General features: G+C 41.9%; 1 protein-coding gene across 1 annotated transcript in view; it reads left to right on the plus strand.

Moving 5' to 3' along the window:
• LOC126298889 (uncharacterized) overlaps positions 1 to 23,564 on the plus strand; it is a 315,469-nt gene that overhangs the window by 199,159 nt on the left and 92,746 nt on the right. The gene's annotated exons all lie outside the window — the stretch shown is intronic.

Consider the following 23,564-nt stretch of genomic DNA (forward strand, 5'->3'; position numbering starts at 1 on the left):
TAGTGAGTGTGACATATTTGGCAGGTTTTCCCAGTAACTGTATGTAATTTAATATTTCTTATCCATTTGTCCATTCTTATGGGACATTGTATTCTGTTCATATTAAGTCAATAAAATTGGTGCAATTTTTTGTGAAGGCTAGCTCATCACTTCTTCAAGAGTTTGACTACAATCCCATCGTTCACAAATACGTTGTTTTTATCGAGTTTTCAATGGCCCTTTGTACTTCTTGAAATGTACGTGCTTCAGTCTATGGTTCTGCTGTATAATACGGTAGTATTGAATCTCCCATTGGTCGCTCTTGAGGTATTACTGCCATCCGTCCTTTCCAGTAAACAGATTCCCAGGCTTCCTCGGTGATTTTATAAATTGTTCCATCTTCCAGCAATGTGTGTACGCTTTTATTCATTTATTCGTGTTCATCTTCACAAGGAGATTGGGAGATTCCATGTTGTATCATTCACAACAGTGACATTTTTCTGAGGGAGAGGGATACTCCTTGTGATCAACCTCAACCCTGGAAGACAGGTCTTATTTCGAGATTACCGATTTTATGGGGGTGGCTGAATCGTGTTGTAAATACTCGAAAATCTGTTACTTTGTAGCGATTTTTCGTAACTCTTCAGGGATTTCCTTATTTTGTTAAGGCTTCTTGCGTATGCAGCATTAATTGTGCCAATAAGCACATCAACCATTTTTAAACTCTCCCCTCTCATAAACTTGATCGCCTTTTTTCACGCTTCACTACTGTGTTAATACGATGTTACTGATCGAAAGGATGTTGGTCATAACATCTCTTGTTTAGAACTGCGCAGTTACTCGAGCACTTTACGGGTCAGGTATCCACCGTCAGCTCAGTCTAACAGCACCATTCCCTGTCTTGTTGTGGTTGTACTGTGTCGACAGCAGATGCTATCGGCGCGCAGTTCTAAGAACTGACGCTGTTCTTGCTGCAGCTGTAGAGCCGGCAGATTTTTAATTGAGTTTGGTGTTTTAAGAGGAGGAATATTGTTTTGTGAAGCTGCTGTCCCTATCACTGACGCTGCAGCGTAGCCATCTGCCTATGTTCTTACTGATTCCTCAAGATGGTTGCTTTTCAGTGTAAAACGTCCCTAGTGCTAAACGAATAGCTTGCCACGTGTTCTAGGGTCCGCCATATCAGTCTGTGTCACTGTAGAAAAATTTCGGTTGTTGTAAAATTCAAATTCACACACGACATAAGGCAGCGTAAGTAAAATTACTGTTAGCACGGGACAGAAGTATTTCTCTGCACATTAGGTAGGACTGAATTGACAGAATCAATAAACGTGTACTCTACAATCACGAACAACTAAATTAGAGCAACCGGTCTAACGCGATGTAGGACCTCCTTTCACCTAGGTGAGTGTGACCCGTCGGAGAATAGACTTACAAGACACAGAAAGCGTTTGAAATTCATCCTGATCAATGATTGCTAAACCTCAAACCACAAGTCACAGGAATGTGTGCAAATCTCGCTCGATGGTGTCCGAGATGTGGTCAATGAAATTAAAGTCAGGTGACCTGGAAGGGGCTGACGTGCTCACTGATGGTCCTGGAATGTTTCTACACTGAAGCGTCTAAGAAACTGGTATAGGCAACAGTATTCAAATACAAAGATATATAAACAGACAGAATACGGCGCTGCGGTTGGCAATGCCTTGGCGCAGTTGTTGGATCGGTTACTGCTGCTGCAATGGCAGGTTATCAAGATTTAAGTGAGTTTCAAACTTGGTATTACAGTCGGCGCACGAGCGCACGAGCGATGGAACACGGCATCTCCGATGTAGCGATGAAGTGGGGATTTTCCCGTACGACCATTTCACGATTGTACAATGAATATCAAATCTCCGACATCGCTGCAGCCGGAAAAAGATCCGGCAAGAACGGTACCAATGACGACTGAAGAGAATCGTTCCACGTGACACAAATGCAACCCTTTCGCAAAGTGCTGCAGATTTCAGTGCTTGCCATCAACAAGTGTCAGCGATAGAACCATTCAACGAAACATCATGGATACGGGCTTTCTGAGTCGAAGGCTCACTCCTGTACCCTTGGTGATTGCACGACACAAAGCTTTACGACTCACCTGGGACCGTCAACACCGACATTGGACTGTTGATGACAGGAAACATGTTTCCTGGTCGAGCGGATGAACGTGTGCTGGTATAGAGACAATCTCATGAATCCATGAACCCTGCATGTCAGCAGGGGCTGTTCAAGCTCATGGAGGCTGTGTAATGGCGTGGAGTGTATGCAGTTCGAGTGATATGGACCCCCTGATATGTCTAGATACGACTCTGTCAGGCGAAACCTACGTAAACATCCTGTCTGATCACCTGCATCCATTCATGTCCATTGTACCCGACGTACTTGCGCGATTCCAGCAGGGCAATGAAACTCGTCACACGTCCAGAATTGCTACAAAGTGGCTCCAGGAACACACTTCCGAGTTTACCACTTCCGCCGACCACAAAACTCCCAGACATGAACATTATTGAGCATATCAGGGATGCCTTGCAACGTGCTGTTGAAAAGAAATCTCCACTGGCCCGTACTCTTACGGATTTATGGGCAGCCGTGCAGGATTCATGGTGTCAGTTCACTTCAGCATTATTTCAGACATTAGTCGAGTCCATGCCACGTCGTATTGCGGCACTTCTGCGTGTTGGCAGGGGCCTTGCACGACATTAGGCAGATGTACCAGTTTATTTGGTTCTTCGGTGTAAAACCATTATGGCACAAGAGAATTTACTCTAATTTTTCTCACATGCACTTCCTCTGTACATATTTTTATACGTGAAACACACAGGATAATAAATATCGCACATAAATACAGTTGACAACGACAATCTTTGATATACACTCCTGGAAATGGAAAAAAGAACATATTGACACCGGTGTGTCAGACCCACCATACTTGCTCCGGACACTGCGAGAGGGCTGTACAAGCAATGATCACACGAACGGCACAGCGGACACACCAGGAACCGCGGTGCTGGCCGTCGAATGGCGCTAGCTGCGCAGCGTTTGTGCACCGCCGCCGTCAGTGTCAGCCAGTTTGCCGTGGCATACGGAGCTCCATCGCAGTCTTCAACACTGGTAGCATGCCGCGACAGCGTGGACGTGAACCATATGTGCAGTTGACGGACTTTGAGCGAGGGCGTATAGTGGGCATGCGGGAGGCCGGGTGGACGTACCGCCGAATTGCTCAACACGTGGGGCGTGAGGTCTCCACAGTACATCGATATTCTCACCAGTGGTCGGCGGAAGGTGCACGTGCCCGTCGACCTGGGACCGGACCGCAGCGACGCACGGATCCACGCCAAGACCGTAGGATCCTACGCAGTGCCGTAGGGGACCGCACCGCCACTTCCCAGCAAATTAGGGACACTGTTGCTCCTGGGATATTGGCGAGGACCATTCGCAACCGTCTCCATGAAGCTGGGCTACGGTCCCGCACACCGATAGGCCGTCTTCTGCTCACGCCCCAACATCGTGCAGCCCGCCTCCAGTGGTGTCGCGACAGGCGTGAATGAAGGGACGAATGGAGACGTGTCGTCTTCAGCGATGAGAGTCGCTTCTGCCTTGGTGCCAATGATGGTCTTATGCGTGTTTGGCGCGTGCAGGTGAGCGCCACAATCAGGAGTGCATACGACCGAGGCACACAGGGCCAACACCCGGCATCATGGTGTGGGGAGCGGTCTCCTACACTGGCCGTACACCTCTGGTGATCGTCGAGGGGACACTGAATAGTGCACGATACATCCAAACCGTCATCGAACCCATCGTTCTACCATTCCTAGACCGGCAAGGGAACTTGCTGTTCCAACAGGACAATGCACGTCCGCATGTATCGCGTGCCACCCAAAGTGCTCTAGAAGGCGTAAGTCAACTACCCTGGCCAGCAAGATCTCCGGATCTGTCCCCCATTGAGCATGTTTGGGACTGGATGAAGCGTCGTCTCACGCGGTCTGCACGTCCAGCACGAACGCTGGTCCAACTGAGGCGCCAGGTGGAAATGGCATGGCAAGCCGTTCCATAGGACTACATCCAGCATCTCTACGATCGTCTCCATGGGAGAATAGCAGCCTGCATTGCTGCGAAAGGTGGATATACACTGTATTAGTGCCGACATTGTGCATGCTCTGTTGCCTGTGTCTATGTGCCTGTGGTTCTGTCAGTGTGATCATGTGATGTATCTGACCCCAGGAATGTGTCAATAAAGTTTCCCCTTCCTCGGACAATGAATTCACGGTGTTCTTATTTCAATTTCCAGGAGTGTATATATATATATATATATATATATATATATATATATATATATATATATATATATATATATATCGACAATCACATGGACTTAATACATTTAACGCCACAACTTTGTTGCCATACGGTGTCCACCACTATACACAGGGCTTCCATTCAGATATATTCAGTCGTCCCTCAAAATAACGAAAACGATGCTGCTTTAGTTACCTTTCTCCTTTGGTGTTATTGTACCTATTTTCTCTGGATGCCTCTGGTGTTGTTTCTCCGTGCTTCTTTTCTCTTATTTTGGCCTTTAGTACCCTGGAACGGTTATCCCTTCTTGATTGTGCCACCGACTGCACTGCTGGAATTTATCCTACAGAACAACAATGAAAGACATAGTCATTTTCATCATCATCTGTGGAGCAACCAAATATATTAAAACGGTATGCAGGTCATTCCAAGGATGATAGATCATGGTCCTATTTTAAAAACATGGAATTTTTATTAATTCTAATAATACAGTTTTAAACATGGCTCTTTCTCAGCAACCGAATACAATTTTCAAATATAGGTATCTACCACCCAACCGGTCACAGATAACTGTTTGGTACAGGTCAAAATCTACTGTAGCTATGCTGCTCTAAATTCTGACTATTGCTTTCTCGCATTGTAATTTTACAGTTAATCAAAATTTGATTCTGATGAAGACACCCTTAGTAGGTGTCGAAACCTAGGTCAACTGCACCAAACAGTTACCTGCAACCGACTGGCTGTATAATTACTATGTTTGAGAATTCTAATGATCTTAGTGATATAGGTAACAGAATGTAGCGTCACACTCACCAGCGTTAAATGAGATATGGTTGCATAATTCAACCAGATTACATAATCTCCCAGTTAGTGAGACCCTCTATCAAACATACTGCTGGCCATTACAATTTCACGACCAGGAATGATACGAAATACAGAAAGTTTATCTATTTTACGTATACAGTAAAGTAATAAACATACATGAGTTAATTTGTAGGTGATTTAGGGGCATACAAATGGCTCTGAGCACTATGGGACTTAACATCTGAGGTCATCAGTCCCCTAGAACTTAGAACTGCTTGAACCTAACTAACCTAAGGACATCACACACATCCATGCCCGAGGCAGGATTCGAACCTGCGACCGTAGTGGTTGCGCGGTTCCAGACTGTAGCGCCTAGAACCGCTCGGCCACCGAGGCCGGCAGGGGCATACAGGATGCAAAATTGAGTACGTACAGCTGCTACTTCTGACAGCAACTTTGACTTTAATCAGGCTTGACATCTATTCGAACTGCGTTTGAGTGACAGATACACTTACACCGCTGCATGATGCTTCAACTCTCTGCCAGATCTCATCAACTGCAGAGGCCACTCTCTTGGCAGTCCATGAACAGATGTTATTAGTTGATGAAAGACATGGAGAACGTGCTGACTTGCGCTCCACTTGAACACACTCTGTATGGAGGTAGTTCATAACAGCATGTAAAACGTGCAGTCTTCTTGAAAGTTGACGTCACGGAGACTTCAAAAATAGGGAGCAACCACTGGACTTGACACTTCGGATATGTAGCACCTGCTGTCCAAATTAACAGCTATGCAAACCAGAAGTGATCGTGTTATGTATACAATGGCACTCCATAAAATCACGCTCCTTCTTCTTCTTACTCGAGGGATAAGACTATCTTCACAAAAATAACTGAGATTAAAGTGCCATTCCTTAACGAGAAACCCTCTTTGTGTCTTTCCTTGTATACAGAATGTATGATTTTTGTCACTTGCAGAGAACTGATTATCACCTGAAGTTTGTTGCAAGCTGCCTTAATTTTTTTCCCCCGCAGTACATTCGTATGAGCAAATGAAAAACCAGGCCAGAGTGGTGTGTTGAACTTTCGAGAAAGTCGACAGTCCCATCAATCACGACACCCTGACACTAGCCCACCCCCTCTTCCCCCCATCACTTTTCGACGCAGTCTTGATCACGGCTAACCTTTAATACGAACGTTGCTTAATATTACTTCGTTGATCTACAAGCTCAAATAACCGATAACAGTACATAAACGCAAGGAAACGTTTAAATGTGTGTGAAATCTTATGGGACCTAACTGCTAAGGTCATCAGTCCCTAAGCGTACACACTACTTAACCTAAATTATCCTAAGGACAAACACACACACCCATGCCCGAGGTAGGACTCAAACCTCCGCCGGGACGAGTCCACAGTCAATGACTGCAGCGCCCTACACCGCTCAGCTAATCCCACGCGGCAAACGCAAAGAACACACGCACGTTCATCATAACCTCCATTACGGATGAAACTAAGCTTTGCGTAAAACATTACATAAACTTTTACTATAGAATCACCTTTAACCTTAACTAAGAGTTAAATTCAAGGTGAGGCTAGCACCAGCTGAACAGCTTTATTTGGTGTAAACTGACTGTGCTAGGCTGACATAGGAAAAGAAAGAAACAAAATTAAAAATGCGTCCTATTTAACGGTAGAATTCAACTGAAAGCGGTTATTCGCGGTCTCCCTGTTGTGACCCAAAACCTACTTCAATGAATTAAATCATTGTATGTACTCACATATTAGTTCGTGTGATGCATCACAATGGCGAAGTGTGTAAATGCAAACTATCTGTGTCTCAACTTCATGATTAAAATACACTTTATTAACAGGGACTAGTATAAGTATTACACAGAACGAGATCAACAATCCATCGATATTTTCCTGCCCACTTAACAACACTCATGCGACAATAAAACAGAATCTGACCACTAGTAACAATTCATGTTATTATCTCTTTCTTCTTTCATATGTTCTTCAGTATTATAATCTGGCATTTAGAAATGGGGTATTATTCCGATTCATACTTGACATCAACGGAATTTCGTGACACAGAATGGCAACGTTCCGTGAATTGGCGATGTGTTCACAGTAGACGGATTGTTGATAACACGTTACGATGCAGTGCCCAGTAGTGAAACATGAAAGTGAGGTTATGAGGGATAGTCTTACAAATTTAAGGATATAGTTTCAGCTTTGAAAAACTAGCAATAATACTAATTTAATTTAGTAATGCCCAATGCAGGATTCAATACAACTGTTGTTCGCAACGGTAATATAGTAAATTCCACCAGATAATTGGAAAAACTCGTTAAACATCTCAAAATACGACCACTTTTATTTTGAGAAAATATATGTTTACAGATTACATAACAGTACTGTTGTTAGAAGTAAGAACATGTTATTCTTTACACTTTTCACATTGTTTTCTTTTTCATTTCCATATAACGCCAACTATTTATCTCCATCACTGGAGCTGATTGTTTCGCTTTGAGAAAATCTTGTAGAATATATCTCTCCGTCCATGTGCTCTAAAATCTAAATGTTTCAACTTCTGGTTCTGATTATCTTCCACTGCAGTCTTCATAAAGAATTCTGAGTGACACGAAAATAAAACAAACAAGATAATGAACATGAAGCTTACATAGAAGCATCTTATCACATTTATACTCTAAATTGGGAATGAAATTTTACTGGGCTCTTACAGGACAGAGAAATTACGGTAACTTCAGGAACGAGTAAAATGACGTTGTAGTGGAAGAACTCGCGGTTTATGACACCAGTTTTCTATTATCTTCCAAAATATTTAGTTATGAATCCAGTTGTGGCTCCTCGGTAATATAAAAAAAAAACCATCTGTTGTAACGGATATCACAGCTAGGGGAATATTTAACGTCCACCCAAAATGTGTAGATATTGAAATGTGTACTAAAGGAACGTGTCTTTAGAATTAATTTCTACTAAAGTTGATAGCTGAGGAAGGTATGTCAATATATTACTGTTTTTTGTTTTATAGTCACTGATTTCCCTAATGTGTTTTATTTCCTGAGGACACTTTTAGTAAGACTAAAAATGTCAGCCTTCCGCACTCTTCCGTATACTTCATTGGCTATCAGACAAGTACTGCATTATTTTCATTGCTAACAGAATCGAATTTTCTGGTGCATCTCCCAACTGCACTCTTTAAGAGAAGTGTACAGCAGTATTCGTCAGGATGTTCTCAGATCAGTCGATCCGTATAATTGCGCAGGAAACTCAACTAGGGTAAATCCGGGAGAGATGGGACTCAATTTCAGAAGTGCATATGTAAAGTCCAATGGTGCACTTGTAGTCAAACTGTTTTTGTGTACACCCGAACACACTAGTTGTCTATGACCAACAATTTTTTTAAGTTTCCAGTGTGAGATTTAAACATAATATTTCACCATGAAAACACCTTTACATTGCGGCCCCATGCCTTATGATATGGATGATACGCTGTAGGTAAAAAAAACATTTATATGTATACCTATAAGCACATTTTTGGTTATAAACGTGTTGTTGGCTGAAGAAAAATCGATTAAGTATTAACAATAGCTTTTTAATCATATATTATTTGTATATCTAAGTAGTTTACAGGTTTAAATAACTAGTTTACTTACGGATTAAGTTAAAAATATAATTATGTTTTTAAACTAGGTATATTTATTTTTTCAGTATCCGGCGAATAAATTTTAGGCAATATATGTATATGCGGGTATATCGAATAATATTGTGCACTGATGTTGATGAGACTGTGTGAGCACCATGAAAATGCGCGCTATGTTGTTTGAATGAAAACACGAATAAAACAGAATTTTTTCACTTATTTGACTGTTATTTGATTCGTGAGGGAAGTATACCGAACGAAAAAATTGCGGCATATGTACTGGATTTTATTGCGGCATTTATCACGATCTGTAGGATAGAGACGCCGCATCTTACAGATTCAAGACCTTGATAGCCAAGATGGCAGCACTAGAATCGAAACTTAGTTTTAATACAACTATTCAAACATTTGGAAATATTTGACTATTTAGTATACACGAAGAACCAATTGTGACCCTGAAAAGGGTTTTAAAGGGATGTTTGTAGACTTACCTCAGTTATTCCCCTGCACAGCTTATGTACAACTTTTTCGATCGAAACGCAAACACTTTTATTGTGGCTTTTGTCGGTATTTGCCAAAGCTACGAGGAGTGCGTAGTCATGCACAGCCTCTCCCAGGTTAAGCCTATCAATGATTTATTGGGAACAGAATGTTTCCTTACTACTCGACCATCCACATAAATGCTGTAAATTGCAGGAGCATGAGAAATTTATTTTAAATGAAGCACACTTGCCTGGAAAAAGAAATGAATCCTTCTTATGAGAGAAACAGAAGCTCACAGCCAGACTTTGACGTGAAGTCAGAAAGCATCCTACCTTAAAAGCAAAGTTTTACTCGGCCTCTCCAATATATCGGAAAAGTTACTGCGCCCCCTCTAGGCCCTACTTATTGGTAGACGACTTACTGGTTGTGTACTTCATCTTACACTGACGTCAAGGCTACGGCTACGTAGTTCATAAGTTATTATGAAATTCGAATTCTCTTGACCTAAAGCTTTAAAGCTAAGATCAACTCGGAAAACTAAGGACATCACGATTAGCTGAGAACTTTGGCGGTGGAGAACAATGTAGACCTCTCTTCGAAGCTAAACAATCATCGTAAGCCTGTAAATACGTGAAATACAACATGTGAATGATAATTTTAGTACATCAGCTACCACAGTTCTGGAGTCAGTACATTGAAATACTATGTGAATCCTTCGATTCCGCATAGCCAATCGGGTATGTGAATAATCTGCGGATGCTATACCATCAGACCAGTTTTTAGATCAACGAAGAAAATTTCCGGCCTCGGGATCGGTTAAGCATAAATGCCATACTTTGTTGGCATGCGGGCTGTATAAGATTCCATTAACGTGTAGTAGCATCTAGACTGGAACTACACGGCTGAAGAAACACAAATGTTTTTGTCCACTAGGGAAAGTAGAAAAATCAGCATGCTCTTCATCCAAGAAACCATAAGGTGACTTTTCCGGGACCAAACTTTTATCTACAACGACAACAAAACATTATTTACGACTATATAGAGAACTCATAGAAATACATAAAGCTTAGGAACAATTTTTTCAGAAAAGAAGAAGCCTTGAAATTTAATTCTACGTCGACATTAGCTCTATGGAATCGATAGATGAGTCTTACCTTTGGCTGAGGATACATCGATAGTTAAGTTTTATTTCCGACGAGGATTATTTCCGCCTCTCAAGCTCCCCCTTCTGGCGACATTAATGTCGCTCTCCGACGTCCGGCCAATTACTTGCCAAGGCTCAGTGTAACCAGGAGTTCGTCTGAAGATTTCAACATAGCTCTGGATGAAACTTTAATAACAAAAAAAGTTTCATGGACCACGACCATGCAACCTGGAAGACTCAGAACCAGCTAGGAACGGAGAGTTGGTTGAGACTTAATGTAGGTAGTATGGAAATTTTCGACAACACATTGAACTTATATCGGAAAAATAGGATAGACTATTCAAAAGGAAGAGTGTTTATTGCGACAAGCAGTTCAATTAGGTCTAGTGAAGTGGAAAATGAATTCGACTGCGAAAAAATACGTCGTAGGTAACTTATATTTATTATCAGGTGTCTCTAGAGACCACTACATACAGTTATCGATTGTAAAGACAAAGACCTTGCAAATTAATACGTAAAGCTTTCCCTGACAACTACCTAGAACAATACGTCCAACAGCCCACACATGAAAGAAATGTTCTGGAACTCCAAGTTACAGGTCACCCCAGTTTTCAAGAAGGGACGTCGAACAGAAGTTTAGAACTATAGACCTATATCTCTAACGTCGATCAGTTGTAGAATTTTGGAACACGTATTATGTTCGAGTATAATGACTTTTCTGGAGACTAGAAATCTACTCTGTAGGAATCAGCATGAGTTTCGAAAAAGACGGTCATGTGAAACCCAGCTCGCGCTATTCGTCCACGAGACTCAGAGGGCCATAGACACGGGTTCCCAGGTAGATGCCGTGTTTCTTGACTTCCGCAAGGCGTTCGATACAGTTCCCCACAGTCGTTTAATGAACAAAGTAAGAGCATATGGACTATCGGACCAATTGTGTGATTGGATTGAGGAGTTCCTAGATAACAGAACGCAGCATGTCATTCTCAATGGAGAGAAGTCTTCCGAAGTAAGAGTGATTTTAGGTGTGCCGCACGGGAGTGTCATAGGACCGTTGCTATTCACAATATACATAAATGGCCTGCTGGATGACATCGGAAGTTCACTGAGGCTTTTTGCAGATGATGCTGTGGTGTATCGAGAGGTTGTAACAATGGAAAATTGTACTGAAATGAAGGAGGACCTGCAGCGAATTGAGGCATGGTGCAGGGAGTGGCAATTGAATCTCAATGTGGACAAGTGTAATGTGCTTCGAATACATAGAAAGATAGATCCCTTATCATTTAGCTACAAAATAGCAGGTCAGCAACTGGAAGCAGTTAATTCTATAAATTATCTGGGAGTACGCATTAGGAGTGATTTAAAATGGAATGATCATATAAAGTTGATCGTCGGTAAAGCAGATGCCAGACTGAGATTCATTGGAAGACTCCTAAGGAAATGCAATCCGAAAACAAAGGAAGTAGGTTACAGTACACTTGTTCGCCCACTGCTTGAATACTGCTCAGCAGTGTGGGATCCCTACCAGATAGGGTTGATAGAAAAGATAGAGAAGATCCAACGGAGAGCAGCGCCCTTCGTTACAGGATCATTTAGTAATTGCGAAAGCGTTACGGAGATGATAGATAAACTCCAGTGGAAGACTCTGCAGGAGAGACGCTCAGTAGCTCGGTACGGGCTTTTGTTAAAGTTTCGAGAACATATCTTCACCGAAGAGTCAAGCAGTATATTGCTCCCTCCTACGTATATCTCGCGAGGAGACCATGAGGATAAAATCAGAGATATTAGAGCCCACACTGAGGCATACCGTCAATCCTTCTTTCCACGAACAATACGAGACTGGAATAGAAGGGAGAACCCATAGAGGTACTCAGGGTACCCTCCGCCACACACCGTCAGGTGCCTTGCGGAGTATGGATGTAGATGTAGATGTACAAAGTCAACCTTTTCCGGAGTGTCAGCAGTGAGAGCGGGATTAAAGAGCATGATGTTATTAAAGAAACAATGATGTGTTAGCTGATTTATATCCCTTAACAATTAGAAGGTCGTCTCTCAGTATGAAAAATAGTATCTTACTTTACTATTCGATAAAAAAACCAGTAATATTGCACGCCTGACCCATATTGAGACATGCTGCATCTACGCAAAATAGCATACTTCAGGTTTCAAGATACTGAGAGTGGCTGCGCTTCAGCAAATGTGCATGAAACACCTTCAATGCGTTAGAAATAACACCCAACCAGTTGCAAAATACAGTTTTATTAAACTTGGGCCATAGTTTCGACGGTTTTACAACCATCTTCTTCGGAAGATGTAGGACCTATTAACAAGAATACCACTTTGTGTATGGAAGAAAAATAGTACCATTACAATAAGTAAAATTACAGGAAATGTTACAGAAATTATTTAAAGAAGCATACTCAAGCAAAATCACATTATCTGTCGTCAAAGTGAGCGTCGTTGACTCTGTCTAGTTCATGTAATCCACTTAATCACCATGTAAATACATTATGTAAATGTAGTAGCCGTCTGCTATAGGGTTTCGTCTTAAAACTTTTACTTTTTTTTTAATATCACATATTTGACGCAGGGTACATCTGTATGTAGTATGCTACTTGAAAGATTTATGTAATCCTGGCGTTGAAATATAAAACGTGGCATCAGATCCTATAGAGGGTCAATATATCACGCTCAGAGCCAGTGACTTGCGCCCACTGGTCAATAGTGGAGGCACCAGCGTAGTTGCCTCTGGTAGGTGGCGCTCCTGCACGTCCTATATGCACGTAGCTGTAATGACCAGCGTCTGTGATTTCACTGGTACATATTATTAACGGAATTAACATATTCACCAAATAGTTGAAAAGAGGAAGAGGAAGAAGAGAAGGGAGTAAAAAAAACTGTCATTAAAGTCAAATGGCTTATAAAAAAAACCGCAGGCTCTGGTAAACATAGCACACTCTTCCCAAAATGTGCAAACCGCAGGAAAAGCAGTTGTGCGTGACTACCTAATCATAAGAGTATCACGCTAATGGGAGTGATCGTATTGATAAAGCATGCTATATGCACAAATATACTAGGAGAGGGGTGTTGTAAAATAACCAGGAAAGTACTAAACGAAGCCTCACTAACCATTGTAAATGCCTGGAAATCACGATGTTGTAGCACATTGCTGGTCATATTCCGAAGAATTTAGAGGATATCGTAATATTACACAAAGTAGTAAAAGGGTGTAGATTAGATTTATGAGAAGAACTTTAAATTTTCAAACACTTAGGGAAAAACGATGGCTACATTTTAAGCGATCAGCTTCAACTTTCAAGTAGACATTTCCTGGAAGGCTTTACGCCTCTACTTTTGGCCTAGTAGCCAGTTTGACCGCTCGATGCTGGGCCTCCGCCAAGTGTTCGTTTTCCTCAAAATTCTGTGTTCAGTAAAAATACGTCTCTTGTTATTTTTCAATTAGTTTGTCGTTCACAGCTGGTTGTTGTTCAACATTTTAGTAATGTGCCATTTTAAACTATCCCCCCCTCTTTTATTTTTAGTCTGTTTTTATTCTACCTACAACATCGTGATTTCCAGGCGTATACACTGGTTAGCGAGGCTTCGCTTAATACTTTCCTGGTTACTTTATAACAACCCCCTCGTAGTATATTTGGGAATATAGCGTGCTTCATCAGTACGACACTCCCATTTGAGAGATATTCTTATGGTTGCGTATTTACACACAACTGCTTCTCGTGCGGTTTGCACCTTTTGTAAAGAGTCTCCTATGCTTACCAGAGCCTGCGGTTTTTTTTTATAAACCATTTGACTTTAATGACACTTTTTTTTACTCATCTTCCTCTTTCCAAATACCGAACCGCACAATAACCCTGGGTTCGGTGTGGGGCCGGTGGACAGCTGTGGCCTGTTGTGAGATTGTGAAACACGCAGGGCTACGGCGGGAAGAAGCCTCTCCGTCGTTTCTAGGTCTCCGGTTCAATACATACACCAACACACACACACACACACACACACACACACACACACACACACACACCATACATATTGCAGTCACCTGGTCATGTATGTTATGGGTTAAACATCATTGTAAACCAGTGGAAAAATGCTCCTATCGGAGCACAACGAAGGCGAATATTTTTCTGTTTATTAAAAGATTGACTGAAACTTGGGGTAGCACGTGCCTCATTCTACCTTCATCAGTACCCTTAAAAATTTTAACAAAAATTTCTTTCTGACATGCAAGTCACCTCTCACTCCCAAAGCTTTCCTAACTGTAACTCGCTCATACCAACTAGTCCATCGCTGTAAATCTCTGATACCCATCTACTCCCAATTGCCCATTCTCACCCACTCATTCATCCCAGCTCATTTTCATTTTCTTTTTGTGTCTCTCTGTCATTGCCTCCTGCCTCACAGCCACAGTCTCCTTCGTCAGGTTACCCTCATTGAGAGGCTGTTGCACGCAGCGACTGTTATTTTGACATGTAAATAATAGACTTCAGCTATCAGTCGTCCTCTAGATTTCAGCTAGAAACTAGTCATTCTCAATGCACAATCATTTTTCTCTGAATGCATGTAATGCCTGTTGGTTGGGCTTTGTCCACAGTTCATTGAATAAAAATTCCAAAGGACGACTGAAAGCTGAAATCTATTATTTACAAGTCTCCTTCGTTATTTCCTACTACTACTGCCTCCTCTCGCTGTCACTGTCTCCCTCTTGCTCTCTCTGACTGCTAGTATCTACATCTACATACATTCTCACTCCGAAAGCCACCGTACAGTGTGTGGTGGAGGGTATCCTGTAGCACTACCAGTCATTTCCATCCCCCTTCTGCTGTCTCTCCTCACTGTCATTGTCTCTCTCCCCCTCGTTGACATTGTCATAGACTGTCTCTCATTGTCACTGGCTCTCACCCACTTCCATTTCCTCCTCTCCTGGTACAGTCTCCTTCTCTCTTTTCCCTGGCACTGTTCTGTTTCTGTCAAGTACGTTCTACTGCCACTGTCATTGGCTCCTTCGCTATTTCGATACTATAGCCACTGTCTGCAATCATCCAGCATTTATTACTTTTATATCTCTTTCCCACTGCCATTGTCTCCTCTCTCAGCACAAAAAAGCGGGAATATGTTCGCGTGGCAAAATTTTTGGGAAAATGTTTAAACGTGCTGAGGATGGTAGAATGAGGCAGCTGGTAACTCTCTTTTCGGTCAAAGTATTTTAAACAGCAGCATATTGGCCTCTTTTGTGCTCCGATTGGAGTACTTTTGCGCTGGTCCCATACTCTTGCCTGCTAGAGCAAGGCATGTCACTCACATGCAAAGAATTTTTGGGTGAATAAAATTTTGGTATTTTACTTATGCGAAACTGAAATAACGTAAAACTAATTTTTCGCTTGAGACCGGATTTTACGTGCACAAACATTTTGCATGTGCTTCAGTACTACAACATAGGGTTCCCAAAAATCTTCTTATGATAACAGAGACATAGTACAACATATTTCTCCGTTCTGAACATCACCTTATAAATTATATTTTCGCCTCATACTGGATTTTGCGTGCATATTTTACGTGTACCTGCAGGGTAACTTTGAACCCCTGTATGTCGGAAACGGTTAAATATATCAAGAAAATTTTCAAGGGTGTTCGAGACAGAGATCTTAGGAATGTAACGTAAAAAATTTCAGTTATTTACCGGTTAGCCACCCTGGAATCCGCAGCTCGGTTTTGATACCCAAAAAATCATGTTTTTGGGTTGTTTCTCGATAACGGATGAAGAGTTTTGAAAAGGGGAAGATGGCACTTCTGTATAAATGCCTAGAGAATTACCATTTCGGTAATCTGCTGCGGTTAGTTATTTAGATATCCGCTCCTGATGGCGAAAAAATAATGGAAAACACTTTATTCGAGTTTCCTCTGGAGCTACCCATGAACAAAGTGGTGCCTCGATAAGAACCATAAGTTGCACCGTAGACCACATTTGATGCAAAAAGAACCAACCGATTTGCACCATTTTCTTAAGCTGGAGAAAGTGTGTAATATTCAAACGTTGACCCTGTACTGTAGGACATTTACAGTAAGATGATCTTTCTGTCGAGTATGCAAATGGTCGCTAGCCCAAGGCTATACAAAATATTTGACAATACCTTCCCATCACCAACAATACTCGAGGCACTAGCCCCTGCAAAATCTCATTTTTATCCACGGCGTTTAGGAACATATTGGTAGTAATATATAATATTCCATTCTTATTTCGGAATAATAATGTATGTTGTCTCATAATTGCAGGTAAGAATCCTTATAAACTTACTCTTCATAAAAATTTCATTATAAACTTGTCATTGTAAAATAAAAACTTGGATCTATGTTTATACATTCGTGTGTACCTTGTCATGTTTTGAGCTTTTTATTATCTTCATCGTCAATGTTCGGCCCAGTGTTGTGATTGAGTGTAAGGACCCTCGGGCCGTACCCCTACAAACTAAAATAAAAAGGCTGAATAATGGGCACCAAAGGCAGAGAAGTCTTCATGAAAGCTAGCCGAGTATTTACGACTAGTCAGACTCATAAAGAGTCACAATCAACGTATCTGAAGTACGAACTGAGAGCATTTAGTTCGGATTTGATAAAAATCACAACTGAAGAGTGGAAATGGAAAACGTGATAAGTGCCATTTTTATCCCAAAACGTGTTTTCAGTGCTATTGGTTCTCAGTACTCCGGTGCATGTCCTAGATTAGATCCAGGTGCAAAACCATGGAGCGAGTTAGATATTCTTATATATTAACATTCTGCCATCAGTCACCATATTTTTGCTGTCTAATTATTGTCCAATGCGTTTCGGAGGTACAACTCCGTTTTCAATGACTGCATGTATACTGGTGTCCAAAACTAAAGCAACAAACGGAAATTTTGCAAGGTTTCGTTTATTTTGCCACAAAAAAACGTAAACAGGTGATAGTAAAGTAGAAACAATGTAAAGAATACAGAACGCAAACGACTACAACATGCCTCAGTACGGGGTATGACCACCTCTGGCAGTAATACAAATCTGACAACGACGGGGTATGCTGTGAATGATGTCATCAGTCTCTTGTTTAGGCAGTAACGCCCATTCTTCCTGCAGAGCTGCTCGCAGTCTTGGAGAGTCGTTGGTGATCCCAGACATGCTCTATGGGATTCAAATAGGGAGAGCGAGCAGGCCACCCCATGTATGCAATATCTTCCGTTTCCAAGAAAACATCAACCCACCGTGATCTATGAGGTCGAGTATTATCGTCCATCAGTACGAAGTCTGGGCCCACTGCACTTCGCATCAACCACAGATGAGGTCCCACGATCTCGTCGCGATACGTGACAGCAGTTAACTTAGCCGATTCATCCATACAATTTCATGAAGGGGGTTCGAATGGTAAACATAATCCCTGCCCACAACATTAGGGATCTTCTCTATCTTGGTCTCTTTCCACAACGTTTAGGTCCCGAAATCGGGTTCCACAGTCCCTCCAAATGAGAATCCACCGAGAATCACTCTCCAGACTAAATCAGGGCTCATTTGTGAAGACAACATTAGCCAAATTTTCGGCCGTCTAGCTTGCATGTTGCTGACTCCACACTACATTCCCATCTGCGAAGATGCATTAGAGGTATACATACAGCAAGTCTCTGACAATAAAGGCCACTCTGCGGAGGCCTTCTGCACACCGTTTGCCTCGATACAGCACGTTCAGTCGATGCTGCGAGCTCAAGTGCCAGTTGCCGTGTAGTACTAAGGCGGTAATGTCGTGACCTTACAGGCAAATAACGGTCCTCTCTTCTGAAGCCAGACGTGGTCGGCCCTGCGCTGGTCTTTGGGATACAGTTTCGGTCTGTATAAACAGTCGCCACATCCGAGAAACAACAGAATGATTCACATTAATTCATCGGGCCAAATCAGTTTGGGACTGTCCTCCTTCCATTCTTTATATGGCCCTCCACTGCAGAGAGTCAGGTAGGCATCTTCTCTGAAACTTTTACCTTCCACCAGTGAAGAAGACGAATGTTACCTGGTCTGATGCCGGTGGAAATCTGAAACAGATTTAACGCCCCATTTAGCCATAGAGCCCTTGAAAATGAAGTAGTAGCTCCGAAACGCGTTGGACAATAATTAGACAAAACATTTGTGATTCACGACAGACTATTATTAATTACTAATCCATAACATAGAAGTTACAGTCACGGACTGCTCACGACTTGATGTCTATTAATAACGCACTGAGAAAATCTTTCAAATATGCATTAGTAGATGGCGCATTGTCTTATGCCGCGCTGTGCTTCCCTCTGGTCTCTTGATTTCAGTTCTACTAGTCAATAACCTAATGCTGTATTTCAGTAGTTGTATTGTCACAAACAAATCGTAGTGTCGAAGTATTAACGGCATTTGGAACAAAAAGTTTCTTGCTGCTATTTTGTTGAAAACTGACGTGTTTAAACCGTAGCTCTATATAACATACACGTTGATCGTTGCATAAACAGTGGCAGCAAACTGACAACGTTAATGACGCAACCTATGTACACATACACCGCCGTGACCAGTTTCGAAGCGACAGATTCGTCCGCAGACAGCTGTTAACGTTTATATTGTAATCGCTGCTGTTGGCATCAGTCGTTGAAAAAAACAGCTGACAACTAATATATCTACATCTACTGATTACTCTGCAATATGCAGTTAAGTGCCTGGCCGCAGTTTCCAATAAGAATCAAATCATTTTACTTAAATTTTAATAAAAAAATAATTTTAGAAAGAAACATGCAACGTAAGTTAACACTGATAATAATCAAGCAGTACAAAACAGTAGAAATTAATTAAGAAATATCTGTCTCTAGCCACATATTGTTAATCATATGATTTCTACACTTTCAAATGACATTACTTTGAAAATAAAGCAAGATAACATGAACTAATGACAAAAAAGGATTTTTTTATTTTCAGGTCTGCAAACTTTCTAATTACATTTTTAAATTAACTTTATTAGCAGTTTCATGTTCAGTTGCCAAAATTTCCCACCAAGATGATTTTCTGTAGTCGATCTTAAAAAGTTTTACATTAAAAAAAGTTTTACATTAATTCTAACTTAAAGCAACTACTGTTGCCACATGCAACAGTAACTGGTGTTAGCAATAGTCTTAAACGATTAATAAGATTTGGGACAAATTTAAACTTAGTACATTGCTTAAGCTTTCCTTTTTGCCGAAAAGCGCATATACTGCTGAAATTTTCTCTCCTAAGTCTACCACATTAATGTTAACAATATCACCATTAGTTAAAATCATTCTAAATATCTTCAGCGTTTTAGTATCATTTCTTTCGACTTGGTCTCGTATATATTACATAAGAATTGAAAATACGAGGGTTGGAACTTAAATAGTTGCAACTATTTATTCACAACCGATACAAAACAGTTACATGTTTGCACCTGTTACTGTCCTTCAAAGTAGTCACCAGCGGTGTGTAGAACCCGTTTCCAGCGCTGTGGAAGGCGTAGTATACCGTTAGCAGAGCCTCTTCTGTTGATGGTGCGAATGGAGCGGTCTACTGCCTGTCGAATTTCTGGAACAGTTTTGAAGCGGATTCCACGAAGTGGTTCCTTCATCTTCGGAATCGAATCAGAGTCATAAGGACTTAAGTCCGGGGAGTATGGTGGATGGTACAGTACTTCCCAGTCCCATCGACCGAACAGATCAGCCACAGTTTGCGCTGTATGCACCTGCGAATTGTCGTGCAAAATGATGGGTGGGTTGCGCAGAAAGTGTCGCTGCTTCTTTCGCAAAGCTGGTCGCAGGTGATGCTCCAAAAACGAACAGTATTACTGTGCATAGACGGTCTGACGTGGAGGAACGTAATGCGCTTGGATAACACCATTCCGTCGCACACGAGAAACACCATAACTTTCACCATAACTGGGGCTCTGACGCACTTTCGACTTTCGCGATGACCCATAATGCTTTGTAGTGATTCGGCGATGGCTGTCAGGGCTGAGGGATTTCTCCGTGGTCCTCTCGAGGCTCGTCTCCTCACTGCTTTCGTAGGGAGAAATGATCATCATATTAAAATAAGAGAAATCAGAGCTCGAACGGAAAGATTTAGGTGTTCCTTTTTCCCACATGCCATTCGAGAGTGGAATGGTTACTCTGCAATACACACGTGAGTAACCATGTAGATGTAGATGTGGTTGTTGGTGGATTTTCTGCCGTGGTGCGTCTCTTTATCGTGACGTATGGCCGCTTCTTAGATGTCTCAGGTTTGAAGTTCATATAATGATATCTTAGCTTTCAGAGAGTTTAGCTGATGCCACAGTTCCTCATTCCTTATTGCGTTACATTATAGACTGTTGCATTTCCAAATGTTTTCCTTTCCTGGTCTGTAACATCTTGTCTAATGGCTCATTCACAGACGATGTAATCTTGGGTGCCGATTGTTCCACATTCACAAGTGTCTGTGCAGCGCTATCGTATTTTTAGTTAAGTAGCTAGAATACGGACGATATCCTGACAGGTATTGTATAACTTCCTTAATGGGAAGAAAGTACATCATTCTTGTTGTTTCTTTTATGTTAGTAATGAACTGGTAGGTCCTCCCCCTGTTGCTGCTCTGTCTCTATCAATGCAAGCCTTTATTTCCTAGTGCGATACGGATCTTGTGCCCAATATCTTCTTTACCTTCGCACTTTTTGGGACAGTATTGTGCACCTCTCTTTCCTACTGCTAGGTCCAAAACGAGTAAACCTAATATCACCAGCAGCGCCTTAGTCGGTGTTGTTCTATACGCAACTGTCTGGTACAGGACTACATTCCTCTATGCTCGCCATAGAGTCTGTGCTGTCATTACCTTTCTGACTCGACCTATAGCTCACAACAGCGAGTAAGATTGCGTTGTGGTACTTTCTTATTGCACTTAGTGGCAGCTGAAAACTTCTTTGGCCAGTTGTTGCTATTTTATTTAGGATTATTTAGGATTTTAATGCCTCTCTGTCAGCCGATTTCTAGATGTGCAAGAAAGTTTTGCTTTTCGTCGACGTTAATTCCAAGCCACCTATATACTTCTGTTCTTTTCACATGTTGGTAATTTTTTTCTGGTTCTGAGATGTCCCATTCTTGATTATGTTCCTTTCAGTAACGTATAAACTGTTTTGTGATCTGCTATTGTTAGCTTCTTTTCTACGCACCAGCTGCTTAGTCTTTCAAGAACTACCCGACTGTTTTCCTCTAATTTAGCCTTTCTATAAGCGGATAATGTAATTAGCAGATCATCTGCGTAAGCGATTCTGCCTCTAGTGTTTGTTATACACTGAATCTGGTTCAGTGATGGCTCTGTGCCAACACTGCAGAACGATGGACCACGAACAGAGACAAGTGGGCAGCCCTTGGTGATTTCTTCAACAATTTTCTTTCCAGGACGGTCTAGCTGCATCTGCCTGTCTGTGCAGTACTCTCGTAGACTGTTATAGAGACACATGGGACGGTCCATCTGTTTCATTCTTTTGAACAGGGTTGGCCACCACAAATTATCTAACGCCCATCTATATCAATCAACATGTCTATAACATACTAGTCGTCGGAGGTGTTCACAATATTCATTGCGTGATTTATCGCATCCTCAAAGGATTTCCCTTTCCTGAAGCCGTACTGCAGGGGTCTTATGGCTACTGCCTATGGTCCCTCAGGTGGCGGCATATGTTTTCCGCTCTTTGGCTAAAGCATTTACCGAAAAAATCGCCCTGTAAGATTTCGGTTGCTTGGGTCTTCGTCTTCCCATCTTTTTAGTGTAATGATGTTCGAGATTTTACAGATTCTGGGCATCCGGCCCTGGGAAATACATTCGTTTAGTAAGACTGTTTAGTTATGGACAACTTGGACCACTATTGATGTAACACTTCTGCCAGTACTCTGTCAGGCCCTGGTGCTTTCTTCTTCTTTAACTTCATCATTGCCTTTCTCGCTTCCTCTTGGGCAAATGGAATCACAGCATTGTTCCACATATGCTGCTCTAGTAACTCAGACCGAAGACACTGATGGTACTCTTGTTTGGTGCAGTAGTTCTTTAGTTTGTTCTTTGACGGTTCGATAGAAACCCAGCGCTCTTTATTGTTCTGTTTCACCTAAGGATCTTTGGCAGTAGCTTCTCGTCCGCCTTGCCCTTCGTCTTAAGGACTGTAGGGCGGGACTCCAGTGAATTTTAAACATTTTTGACTTCCTAACAAATGGCGGGACCGCCTTATGTTGCGCTGTCTGCAACGCCCGCACCAATTCGTCCGCTTTGGCGTCATTATAAATCCACTTCCTTTCAGTGACTTATCTCTAATCTTGCCTTTGAAAGTTCCCAATTCGGTTTTCGTGGTCTGAAGCACCACACTTTGTCAGAACTGCGACCATTTTTGCGGCTCCCCTTGCATCTGTAGCTGAGAGAATCGCGCCAATGGTAGTGCGACTAAGGACCAGAATGGACGCAGGAATGGCTCTATTTTGTCCTCCGTAGTATCTTCATAAATATGTCATTGGCTCGAGGACTATTTCACGAATAGAAACCAGGACGCAATACTGGGAGTCAAACGTTCCACCGAATCAAAAGTAATATAAGGAGTGCCCCAATGAAGAGTAACAGAACCTTTACTTACTTTAGTATAGATACATAAACGATTTAGTAAGATCAGTAGTGCTTCGGTATTGTCAGTTGACTATGCTTCTGTGTGTCATCATCTTCGGACGATCTTCATGAATTAAGGTTACACTTGGACGCCTTTTCCACTTGGTGCAACAAATAGCAACCATCTTCAAATGTGGACAAATGTGAGAGAATGAATCCGACAGTATATGATTATAATATTAACGGTGAACGTTTTGAGGCTGTCTAAATTTGCATACATACTCCGCAAGCCAACGTACGGTGCGTGGTGGGGAGTATTCTGCACCATATTAGTCACTTTCTTCCCTGTTCCACTCGCAAATGGAACGAGGGAAAAACGACTGTTTACATGCCTTCGTATGAGCCCTAATATCTCGTATCTTGTCTTCGTGGTCCATAAGCGAAATGTACACTCCTGGAAATGGAAAAAAGAACACATTGACACCGGTGTGTCAGACCCACCATACTTGCTCCGGACACTGCGAGAGGGCTGTACAAGC

This window comes from Schistocerca gregaria, chromosome X (genome assembly GCF_023897955.1).
Source record: "Schistocerca gregaria isolate iqSchGreg1 chromosome X, iqSchGreg1.2, whole genome shotgun sequence".
NCBI lineage: Eukaryota > Metazoa > Arthropoda > Insecta > Orthoptera > Acrididae > Schistocerca > Schistocerca gregaria.